The sequence below is a fragment of the Anguilla anguilla genome, chromosome 7 (genome assembly GCF_013347855.1).
Source record: "Anguilla anguilla isolate fAngAng1 chromosome 7, fAngAng1.pri, whole genome shotgun sequence".
Classification (NCBI taxonomy): domain Eukaryota; kingdom Metazoa; phylum Chordata; class Actinopteri; order Anguilliformes; family Anguillidae; genus Anguilla; species Anguilla anguilla.
The window spans coordinates 52,649,174-52,661,218 of NC_049207.1; the positions used below are offsets into that span (position 1 = coordinate 52,649,174).

The window sequence follows — 12,045 nt, forward strand, 5'->3', positions numbered from 1 at the left end:
AGATCAGGGCAATACCAAAATATGACTTTCAGTGCTAAAAAAAAATATCACACCACCAGCGACTCGAACCTTTATGGTAGTTGTCATGTCAACGTCTCAAAAGCAAGACAGGAAGCAATTCCATCCGGAGGAAATCAAATCAGACTTCACTGCCGTATTTTCCAGGGAAGGACAATTACATTTGACACGGGGATCTTTTTTTTTTTTTTTCTTGACCTGAGTCTGTTCTTTCAGGACCTGATATCAGTCAGGTGCAGCATTTACCTTTTCTTCCTCTCTGTGTCACTTCGCCATTTGCAGGAACCGTCGAACAATGGCGGTCTTTACACAGGCACCTGAGCAAGTGCATTATGGTTTCCCACACAGGTTTGGTTCCTCGAAAACGTAGCACACCATCGGAACAGCAAACACAAATGGCAGCAAATTCATGTAATTTACCCAAACTATCCAAAACAGAAAGAATATGCATAGAAAAACTGTCGCTTGTGGTGATGTTTTGCTGAGGCTTTTTCAGTACTCTCACAGTCATTGTGTCACCAGAGGGAACACATTCTTCCCTCTTAAAATTGCCCTGGAAGGACTTTAGGACAGAGAATAGAAAGTACAAAAAATATTATCTTAACATGTCTACCTAGCAATCAGTTGACCTGTGATATATACACTACAGTTCCCTGGGGATCCCAGAAGGGCAATGTTTAAGCATATTGAGATTCGTAAACTATAAGGGCGAAGTTTGAGCATATCGAGATTCGCAAACTATACTGTAAAGGGTGAAGTTTGAGCATATGGAGATTCGTTAACAGTAAGAGGTAACTGTAGGAAAAGCTGTAGCGTTGAGGGTTTGTTTTTCGGGTCCGGTCTGCTTGAGGCCTTCTCCAGGTAACACAGAGCTGCTTTATTAACTCGTTATTTTTGAAGGCAGCCTCTCTCGCGGGGGCCATAGCCGTGTTTGCGGTAGCCACCCGGGGGCCTGCCGTAAACGTCCCTGGCGGAATCGGAGGGTGGTCCACGCGCCGGGTGGCTCTCTGCACAAAGGCTCGCCCGACAATAATCACTAACGAGAAAATAACAAAACACGAGCGTATTTAACGGGCGCTAATGGCGAGTTAATGCTTGAAGAGTCCGTCGTGGGGGCAAGCGCATTACCCCCCTGACAGACGGACGCAGGTCGCGGCGTTTCCAGGGCGACAGCTGGTTTGACTCCCTTTATATCCTGGCCGCTTGGCCGCGCATGCTTCGGTGGCTGCCTCGCTCTGTCCTCCCTCCACCTCCACCTCCACCTCTCTCTCTCTCTCTCTCTCTCTCTCTCGGGCTTGAATGAAAAAATGGTTTGATTTCGCCGCGTTCGCTCGGACCGTGGGGTTCATCCGCCATCGCTTCTGCATTCCGGCATAACTCCGCCCCCCCCCCCCCCCCCCCACCCCCCCAGACCCCTCCCAGGGAGAACAATCCCAACAGTAATAGAGACTGAGTGGGGGGGGTTGGTTCTTGCCATGTAAACCATCGGCATCTCATTATGCAAAAAAATGAAGACCCACAACACATCCAAGACTCCCACCGCAACTTGAGGCCCCGATTGAGATTGAATTGACATCAGTGTCATTGTGCAGGTCAGACAGTAAGATCAATACAGCTCTGCTGCTGGTTGCAAACACTTTCCATCCCTTGGGTAGGCTACCAAGAGGTCCCTAAAAGATCCTCCATGGAGCAGTATACCTGGAGACCCAGTTTCTCCTACGGCCACAAAACAAAAACTTAGTGAATGACGCAGACGACAGTTTTTAAAATAGTTTGCAATAGTTAAAAGTATTGGGTCTCCGATAGTGTTTTTTGTTCTGTTTTGCTTTGTAATTGGAGGGATTCAGGATCAGGCCTTCACGTAGCGGTTGAACGATGTTGTCCCAGCCCGGCGTGGGGTTTGACGATGACCCACCAGGTCACCCCGGGATACCGTGTTCCCTCCCGTTTTGGTGACTCACCTCTTATTCCCCTGTGGGCGGGGCCTGACCCAAAAAGCCCCCGGGGGGCCTGCAGGTTACGACTCCTACACCAGGGCTCTTGTAATCCTCAGAACGTTCTTCAGCTTACTTCAGGCGGTTGCACTCTAGTCCTTTCAAAATCAGGAAGAACTTAATGGGTCAAAGGTCAATCCGGGCTCGGAGGTCAGCCGATGTTAAAAATAGCGAGTCGCTCACATGAAGTCTAAAAATACTTAAATTGTTTCTATATACCCATTCCCACTCTTTTTTTTTTTTTTTTTTTTTTTTTTAAATGCAGTTTTTTTTCTTCCCGTGTAAACATGGAAGAGGAACACAGGATGAAAGGCATTAGTTCATGAGGAAATGAAAAGTGCATCTTCCCTCTCGGTTGTGATTGACTAGATGAAAGTCGAGCAGTCAGAGGGTCTTAGCATCCAAGACTGAACTGATGAGGCCCCTTCATCAAGTATACAAAGAATATCCTATCCTTATCTCTGCTGAGTAGGAATTTGGCATATGCTGCACACTTCAGAGTCTGCTGCCTAGATTTCAACCATCAGTGTCCTGTAATAGGGATCTCTTATACTGGGGTTCAACTAAACAGTGAGAATTTCCTTAATATTTCACAATGCGGTACACAGTAAAACTGAATTTGCTGAGGTTTATATTTATATTTTTTTATATATACGGCCAAATATACTCATTATGCAACATATTTGCAATACATTTACAGTATATTCAATTTCCCTATGAAGCCTGTGCTTCTCATTAGTTATGAAGGGAGGACTAGTTTAAGTGAGGCCTTGGTTTTCATGCTTCCTCGGACTGGAGTGAAAACGCACGTTGGCTCTGCGGTTAAATTCCCAGGCCGCGGATACTGGAGCGGCTGGAGCGGCGGGTTTTGCGGCGCGTGCTTTGGCGCAGGCCTGGGGTCTCCCAGCACAGCGGGGGCACGGGGGGGGTGGGTTCGGGGGGAGGGGGGCAGGAGCCGCGCAGGAGGGCAGCTCATAAAACACCGCTACTGTAAAAGAGGAAATTACCACCTGGCGGACTGCCAAATTCCTGCTACCTTTCATCGCGCATTCTAATCATCACAGATTATTTCATATTATTTTACCAATCTATGGAGTTTATGGGGCTGATCAGCCAATGGCTGACCAAAGACAGTCAGCATGTCATTCTGTGATTGAGGCTACAGGTACACTTATGAATGTAATATAATTTACTCTACAGTCCATGTGCCTAGACAAACAGTTCAGCAATTCTCTCAAAAATAGGCAAGCAAAGATTCTCAAGCCATTACCTTTTTGGTAAGTAATGAATTCACTTCCACACCTCCATGATAAATTATTAAGTAACTACAGAGGTCATTCATGGTCATTAATAAAAGCGATTCATGCTTTTGGTAACACACAGGATAATTCTGCCTCAGTGCAATGTGTACGCAATACAAGGTGGTTCAAACAGCATCGGTCCTGTGTTGCATCCCATACAACTCAGGTAATACACGTTTCCCAATCAATAGGCAACAGTGTTTACGCTCGAGAATTTTTATGCGGTTTTTTTTACCTTGATTTGTCTAGGCCTCTCTCTCACTGTTTTGGGGGATTAAGTTGAAAAGGGCCTTCATGTGAACTTGAAAGGGCACCTGAAGGCAAGCCCACAGCACATCAAGGCCAAGTGGAGAGAGAAGGGGAGAGAAGGAGAGCGCGCTCCACGGGCCCGAGCCGCGAAAAGGCTCTCGCCTGGCTCGGAGAAACCCCCCCAAACTCGAGCGCCTTCATCTCCCGCTAAATAAAATCATGCACAGTATAGATTATGCTAGATATATATTACAGATTAAACAGATTAAACTGCTAGATTATGGATTAGTTTAACCTCACTCTCTCTCCCTCTCTCACATTCTCTTTTCCTCTCCCTCTCTTCCACACACATTCTCACTCCATCTCTCCCTCATTCTCTTCTCCATCTCTCTCTCTCTCCACAGAAAGTTAAAGACGCACGCCCACAGACCCTTGAGACAGCGCGAGTGCTCTGTTTGTCTATGTTAGGGGAGGGTGATGTATCGTCAGGGCTGGGGGGGGCGGGGAGGGGGGGGGTGGCGTGCTGGGTGGGCACAGGGAGATCTGTCTGGGCCGCCCTTTGAAATGGTCTGAGCCAGCTGTTCCTGCCCCCCCCCCAACCTTTGATGTAGTGATGCTGCACGGAGTTTTCATGGGGAGAACCTTCCAGAACTTTCAGAGCACCGGTATGTCAGGGCAATAATGGCTGTTTTGACGCTTTCGATCTATGTTTGCATTATGATGTAAGCAACAATGGACCGAAAATCACAACAACTGGGAAGACTTTAATCTTCCTATTATTCACGGGTCTCTTTTTATAACAAAGCATTAAAGCTGGACGTGTTGAGTTATTCTTTTCTTCCCATCATTCCCTTTCATAATGCATATACTCCAGTCAATGTATGTACAATCAGTACTGTATAATCAGAGCCCACTATGTACAAGCTTATAACTAATGGATTTAAACACACACACATACACACACACACACACACGCACGCACGCACGCACACACACATCTGATAAGTACGTAGCATAGCGTGACACAGCAGCTGATCTGTTTACCGCCGTTAAAAACGTTTTCGATTTCTGTCAGATGGCGGCGGGAGCGGCGGCGCTTCCTCCAGCCCCGTCCTCCTCCGTGCCCCGGGCCCCGCCGAGCGGACCGGCGGGGGCTCAGATCTCCGCTCCAAAATGAAAGGGGGCGCGATATGGGGCCCATCTCACTGCACTCCAGCAGATGAAACCCCCCCCCCCCCCCCCCGTGAAAGGGTGAGGGTCTGCTGGTGCCCTGTGCGGCCCGTGCAGGTCTGTCTGATAGGGCCCGACGATAAGTGACATGAAAGAGCCCTGTCATCAGCTTTTGTTTGCCTTTTTAAAGTCCCAAAACATAGCAGAGGAGGGTTCGGGGGGGCGGAATGGGGGAGGCCAAGGAGAACAGAGCGCTCCACTTTTGAAAAGCAAGAGGTGACGTCAAGAGAAAAAAAAAGAAAAAAGAAACACGTTCGTGCTTAAGATTTGGAGTTCAGTTTAGGTCAATGCCTAAGGTGTAGCTTTCCATAAATTATTTTTTACCAGGATTTTTTTAAAAGCCGTAATGGCTTCGCTTCCTGTCATGTACAGTTATTGGATATTCAATTCATATTTTCATATTTTGTTGATACAACGAATGACACCAAAAAAACTAGTATTGCAATTCTGAGATGAACAAGCAAGCATTCTACAGTGTTACAAATGTTGTTGTTTTTTTTGTGTTTTTTTTGCTCGCGAGACACATTTGTAAATCCTTCCATCAAAACCACAAGGAGTAGTTTCCCCTACCAAAAGCTATGAGTCATATGTTTGCAGATTGCAATCACCTCTTTTTGAATAAATTATTCAAAAATCTGCCTCTTCTTCCTCATCTTCACCCTCATCTTCCTCATCTTAACCCTCTTCGTCCCCATCTTCACCCTCTTCTTCCCCATCATCACCCCCTTCTTCCTCATCTTCAGCCTCTCTCCTCCATACCCCAGCTACACCCTCTCCAAACTGGAGCACACAGCCCACACATACCCTGAGAACAGAACAGGTAAATGATCTCCTCTGAGTGGATGTATAGCAGTTATGATGGTGGAGGTCATTTAGAGCCAAATGTAATGCAATTAAAGAATTAAATCCATCCTTTTTCTTTAAGTTGATCGGATACACAGTATGTTAGGGATTCACAGCACCAGCCTCGGATGTAAAGCAACCTGGCCAGTGTGCATATGTTCGAAATGCCTGCCACACGGTCTACCCCCTTTTTGCAAACTGCGCCCTTGCTATTCAGCATTAGTACCTTCTAATGTTACCCTTCTATAGCTTTTCGAAAAGTGGGCTAATCTTGCGTTATCGGGCCAAAAGTAGCATGGGGACGTCAACGTCAGGCTGAAAAGGGCCATTTCCTCGGGAGCTAGCACGTTACCTGCCCTTAGCGCAGCTGTCGCGTCCCCCAGCAGCGGGGCAATGAAGGCGCCTTTTGTTCCGCTGATAAGTCACACATTGTTCCGCGCTCAGGTGCGCCGACCGCGGGGGATAAAGGAGCACAATATGTCCTCTTTAACACGGTACAATTCACTTTCCCCTCCGAGCGACGCGCCACGGTTTCCTGCTGCCTAAACCTTTTTTTTCCCCTCCCTGTTCACCCCCCCCCCCCCCCCCCCCCCCAACATCCATTTTCCCTTCGGGAGAAAACTTTTTTAAAAAAATTAAAAAAAACATTTATTTGTCCGTTTCTCGATTTTCGCTGCGCTAACTGGCGCGGAATGTCGAAGAGTGTCATTCTCCTGACACTGTTCTTTGGGAGCACCTGTTGTTTTCCTCTGCTGGGAAGTGCCCCGAGCACAGCGTGGTTGTTTGGGGCTACCTTACGCACCGACGCCTTAATTCGCTCCCTTGGTGGAGGCTCTCTCAACACGGGCTCAGCACACACCTCTCCGGTTCCAGGTCAGTGGGTCCCCGCTGAAACAGGGCTGCCATCACATCAAGAGCCGTTTGGCTGCAAGACGCAATGCCTCCAGTATTACGTCTCCATGGTTACCTGTAAACACTGTGCTGCGGAGTTCTGCGCTCACATGTGTCAATATGCTGATGTAAGCATTCTTACACTAAGCTTTTTTTTTTTTCTGCCAGATGTTCAGTAAACTCCTCAAATACACAACATCGATTGATTTCTCCTTTTGGTCTTACATTAGTTTTGTATTCTTTCATTTTTTATAAAAATCACCTTTATGAATTTTCATGGTTAAGTGATTTTATATATTTTAGGTAACAATTTGTTTGCATGTATGCGACCCAAGTTTTGTTTAGCATATTTTCTAATAGAACACATTACATGTGCTTGTGTGAAGAAACCGCATGGCTTATGAGGATTTATTGATCTAACTGCAAGGGTTATTGATTTTTAAAATATGATTTATTTATTTCACAGGAGGCTGTGATGACTTAAGTTGTAAATGGATGCATTATTTCAAAAATATTACTAAAGTAAACTGTTGATCATGAGCAATAAATCCTTGTCCGGTGTTACCCATGAACGTGGAGAATTTCATGATGAAGGAGGAGAGGAGAAAAAAGCTTAAAATGAATGTATCTTGATTTTCTTTCTCCAAGTAATGCAGTGTTACTCGTGCAGCTCATCCATTCAAACAAATGCTATTCTGTTTTTGAACTTAATGTCAGAACATACCATTTGAATTGTTTTCCCAAACTCAGTATATATTGAACATCTTCAAAGCAAACTGTCTCTTTCCAAACCTTCAAACCCTCCCTCCCCGTGCAGGAGTACTGGTGTGGGTTGAAGACAGCCATTCCATGATGTAATCCCACTGTCACAATGGACTTAAGTTTGACACATCCAATGTGGTCTTGTTTCAAGTGTAGCTTTGCATTTAAACGCATGACCGGGAGGCAGACCGCACAGGTAGACGGCCTACGGACAGCCAGGAATCTGTGCGTAATCTCCTCTGCACATCTATTTCACTGGCAGCACGGACGGTGCAGGTGTAAAAAAATAAAATAAAATAAAAAGTGAACACAATGCGACACATACACATCAACTATTTGGGTGCATGTGAAAATATTTTACGAAACATTTGCGTTTGCATAAATATTGATATTGCGCATTTAGAAAGTATAAAAGTTTACCAACTCTCCCTCTCTCTTCCTCTTTATCTCAATCCCGAAAAGAAATGCAGTTTGGATAATAGCTAGCTTTTAATGCCAAAAACCCCAACAATTTGTGCTTGACTAAAGTAATTGCTCACCTTAGCTGCGCCAGGGTTTACACAGACCCTACAGACTCCTGTTTTCTTTTATGACAGAGCATCTCGCGGCTGTCGCGGCGGTTCTCTCTTGATAGCGTTCTTGCACATTACCTCTGATTGGCACGTGCCGTAGTCTTTTCCTCGGGCTACGAAAGAATAAAGGGGCTGCTATGAAGTAAACATTGATAATGAAGTGCATAAATGTGATAGCTTTGAATGTGGAACAGTGTCAAGTAAAGCCCATGTCTCTTCCCCTTCGGGCTCGGGATTGTGTCTGCTGTTGTGCTTGGTCACCGCAGGTTAAACGCGTTTACGGAAAACACACCCTTGTCTCTGCGCTGAAATGCGGCTTTGTCAAGCTCTTGACAGGGGGAGTTTAATGCGGGAGCATCGCTATTGTGCCGCGTGAGCTTAAAATAAGCCTGTATGTTTTTCCAATACGCACCGAGCTATGCTTTGATCTGTCCGTGCCGGAGTGATCTAAAGTCATCTTGTTCTGAAAAGCATGTTCCTGTACTGCGGGCCTGGTGTTAAGAGCACCTATCCCATTGGATTCATAACACACTAAATGTACTCTTGAGGCCCACTTACCAGGTATTCTGTAAGGCGAAGTACTTTTTAGTGTTGCAAGTGTGGTCGTGAAGTTTCAAACTGGAAAAAGTCCCTTCTCGTGACCCACAACCAAGTTCATTGCCTACAACGGTATTTCCCAACCTTTTCCATTTACGGCACACTTCACAACGTAGGCTACTGACGTTGATGTGACGTGTCGACAGTAGGCCTAAATGTTCTTTCGGGGTTTTAAGTAGGTGATATGCATTTTAATCGCATATATTTTCTCTCTCGTGAATGTTACTTTTTAATTTGAGTTTTTTAAATTATTTATTTTAACTTTTCAATTTTTTGAAAAAGGATTTTTTTTCACGTGGCATAACTGACGTCACCTGACGGCAGACCGGCTGGGTTCACGTAGAGAGAGATAAATGTTGTTGTCCAAATAATACAACAGAAAATTGGCAGCCTAACCAGATTCTGACAGCTCAAACGTCACCTCCTTTTACAGAGGCCAGAAACCTTAGTATGATATTTGTAATCTGATTTAAAAAATAGTAATAACTTTTTTCCATTTCATTTTTTTTACTGTAATAAATATCCTTTTGTTTTTTTTTATGCCATCAAGAATTCTGGTCTGTGAGAGGCCTGGTTGGCTGTCAGCAATGGCGAGGTTTAGTGCAGATAGTGCCTCCCATGACCTCATGTGATTTCACTCTTGTGTTGAAGCTCTGACACAACCTTAACATCAGCTGACCGTTATGAAATTGCAAAATATTCACCAGAGCAATCTTTTTTTCTTCAGATTTGCTGTACACAAACAAGACATGTGGTGAGCCAGTATGACCCTGCTTCATAACACTGCAGCCATTTCACTTTATTTAGCTGCTGGTATTTGTGTATTTGCAAGTAATTCCTGTGTGTTTCTCTGAGAAATATGGTTGGGGGTTTCACAGTGCTCTTGGGTGTGTTTTGGAATAGAACAAATAAGTAAAATATTTCAATATTTACCATCATTTTCAGAAAGTCCAGACGGTCACCTGAGAATTATAGCCTTGATGGCCCTCAAAAGCCTATATATGCAAGAAACTTCTAAATTCTGAGATTCTATCTTCAAAATGCTCCCGTTCCCTTTATATATTGTGTTTTAGTTCAACTGAATAGAAAGACAGGGCAGTCTGTAGAGAAGACACAGGGGGTAGCCATGTAGCGTATGCATTACTTGGAGATAGAAAATCAAGACACATTCATGTTAAGCTTTTTTTTTCCCCTCCCCGCCTCCTTCATCAGGAAATGATCAGGAAATGCTGGTGCTGGCATTCTCCCTGTTCAGCCGGCCTTTGATCAATCATGTTATCTCTGCTGGATCTATATGGGAAGGGTATTAAAAGATTAAATGTAACTTAACCAACTTAATGGCCTTTGATTTGCAGTCTCTATTCAGGAAAAAGGAGGATGTCATTATAATGGCCGTGTGGTTCTGCTGACTCGGGGGGAACATCAATGTCAGTGGGAACTGCTTTAATACCGCCAGCCCAATCATTATCTCCACAATCGCGGCTGTCGACTTAGAGGTGGAGGCAGGGTGTTCAATAACAGGGAGTGTGTAGGGATGTGTTCTGTTTTTTTATTGTTTGTGATAAATGTTGCAAATATTGTAGCATTTGGTCATTGGTCAAGTCTTATGGGTGATTAAACCACAGTCAAAGGCAAATAGCTGACAAGCACTGGAATTATGAATTATTATTGTGTGGAGGTGTAAATCCAACTAATTATATTACTTTTAACTCATAAGAGAGTATATGTGGTCTCTAGTGGACTCAAACTCTGTCACCGCTGAGCTTTGTGGTGTTGCTGGCAAACACTACACTCTGCTTAAGTTATTAATATTCACAAATACTCTGAGACAGGTTTTTTTCCCTCACAGATTTCTCTGTAAATATCTTTGTCATTTCATCTCTGTTCAAAATGGTAAACCTGCAGGGTGTCCGGAAAGTCCCTCGTGGATATCGTTTGCGTTCTCTCTTCCTTATATAGCATTGCATCGCACTCATTTTCTGCTTCCTGGCTCTCTTATCCAGCCAAAGAGGCTGTCTGTGTACATGAAAACAATGTTACACGTAGCCACACAGTAAAAAGAGAAGCTAGAGATGGGCCTTGAGGACAGACGGCTCGATCCGAGTAAATTTTCAACTCTGGAATATTTCCTTTGGTTAACTGTGTCTGTTCTATTTTTACTAAGCGTGTCATAGCTGGTAAATCAGTGATAATACTCTTATATATATATAGCAAACGTGCAGGTGTACAGGTGTCAACGAGTGAGTGGAAAATGTGTTCTCAGGAGGTTGATATAAATATAATTCAGTAAATATATATATATATATATATATGTATATATATATATATATATATACATCATTTTGTTATTTCATTTCTGTGAGTGACACAGTAGCCTGAAATGCTTTTTGACTTTCTGAGGGTCTCGGAATGCACCTCAGCGAACACTGAGCGCGATGCAAACCGACTCTGCATAAACTCTTCAGTCTGACGTTCTCATTACATCAACAGTCTAATTTAGCTCAGAGTGCTAATTCAGTATCATCTCTCTCGGCACTCAGATGGCCCATGCCCTATCACCTTCGGCTGCATCTTGTTGTGCTGGCTCGTATTGCCTTTGATATTGGAGAGCGCGGAGGCTTTCCGGAAGACAACGAGCCCCTTCGTGTCTAGCTGATTAACTTCGCTACCTGTGGCCTTCGATAAGGTGACGAAACCTCTCAGGATTCAACATGCACTTTGCCTATTGTCGAAAGGGTCGCAGCTTTTAATTTTGTCTTATCTGACCCCCCCCCCAAACACCACCCCCCTCATCCCGCCCCTCGCCCACCCTCTTCCCTGTCACAATTCTATTTATCTCTGACTCCAAAGATTATAAATCTGTATCTGTATGGAATTTAGATGACAGGCAGCCTCAAGGTACTCCACCTCAGACTTTACCAAGCTTAAACGTGGGAAACACTTCCTAAATACTGCAAGTCCATTCTAATGTTGTGATTCATTTGCAAAAATGTAGAAAAGGCTGTTGTGCATTGGCACAACACTTCAGCAGCGTGTAGGATGGGTTCGTTCCCCAGGACACGTCTCAAACAGCAGGTGGCAAGATGGCATCAATGATTCTGTACCGCTGTAATATTTATAACCTCTGAGCTCAACAACTGACTGCACGGGGAAATGCATGCCTTTGATACGCTATTGGCCTGGTGTTTGATCCCCTGCCATTTTAATTTGTCAACGTTCAAGTTTCAAAGGATATTAAACTGGCCCCAGGCTGTGTTCTTAACTGTGGATTACTTGGAAAGGAGTTCAGTTACATTGCAAATATATTTGGATTTATTTTTGCAAAATCCATGGTGGACTGTTTTTGTTTTCTGTTCGTATGGCTGAAAAAAACAGATGCTTGTCAACACAAACAGCACAAATCTGCATATTTTATTGTTCCCTATTGAATAATAAGTAGAACCTCTTAATGGAATATATGCTGCAGAACTGTCTCCAGGACTAGGGTATTTTCTGATCAAATACACAATAGGTTTGAAAGAGTTGTGCTGTTCCCAACTGGAGCGATGTGATTTTTCCCAGTTAGGGGATTTCCTCTCCTCATGTTTC

The 12,045-nt window shown here is 44.3% G+C and overlaps 1 protein-coding gene across 1 annotated transcript in view; it reads right to left on the minus strand.

Annotated features, from left to right (window-relative positions):
* LOC118231242 (zeta-sarcoglycan-like) overlaps positions 1-8,560 on the minus strand; it is a 232,551-nt gene extending 223,991 nt beyond the window's left edge. The window contains exons 1-2 of the mRNA XM_035424887.1: positions 8,419-8,560; positions 7,828-7,973 (exon numbers count right to left, since the gene is read on the minus strand). The gene's annotated coding sequence lies outside the window, so the exon portion shown is untranslated. The remainder of the gene's footprint in view (positions 1-7,827; positions 7,974-8,418) is intronic.
* Positions 8,561-12,045: the final 3,485 nt, after the last annotated feature.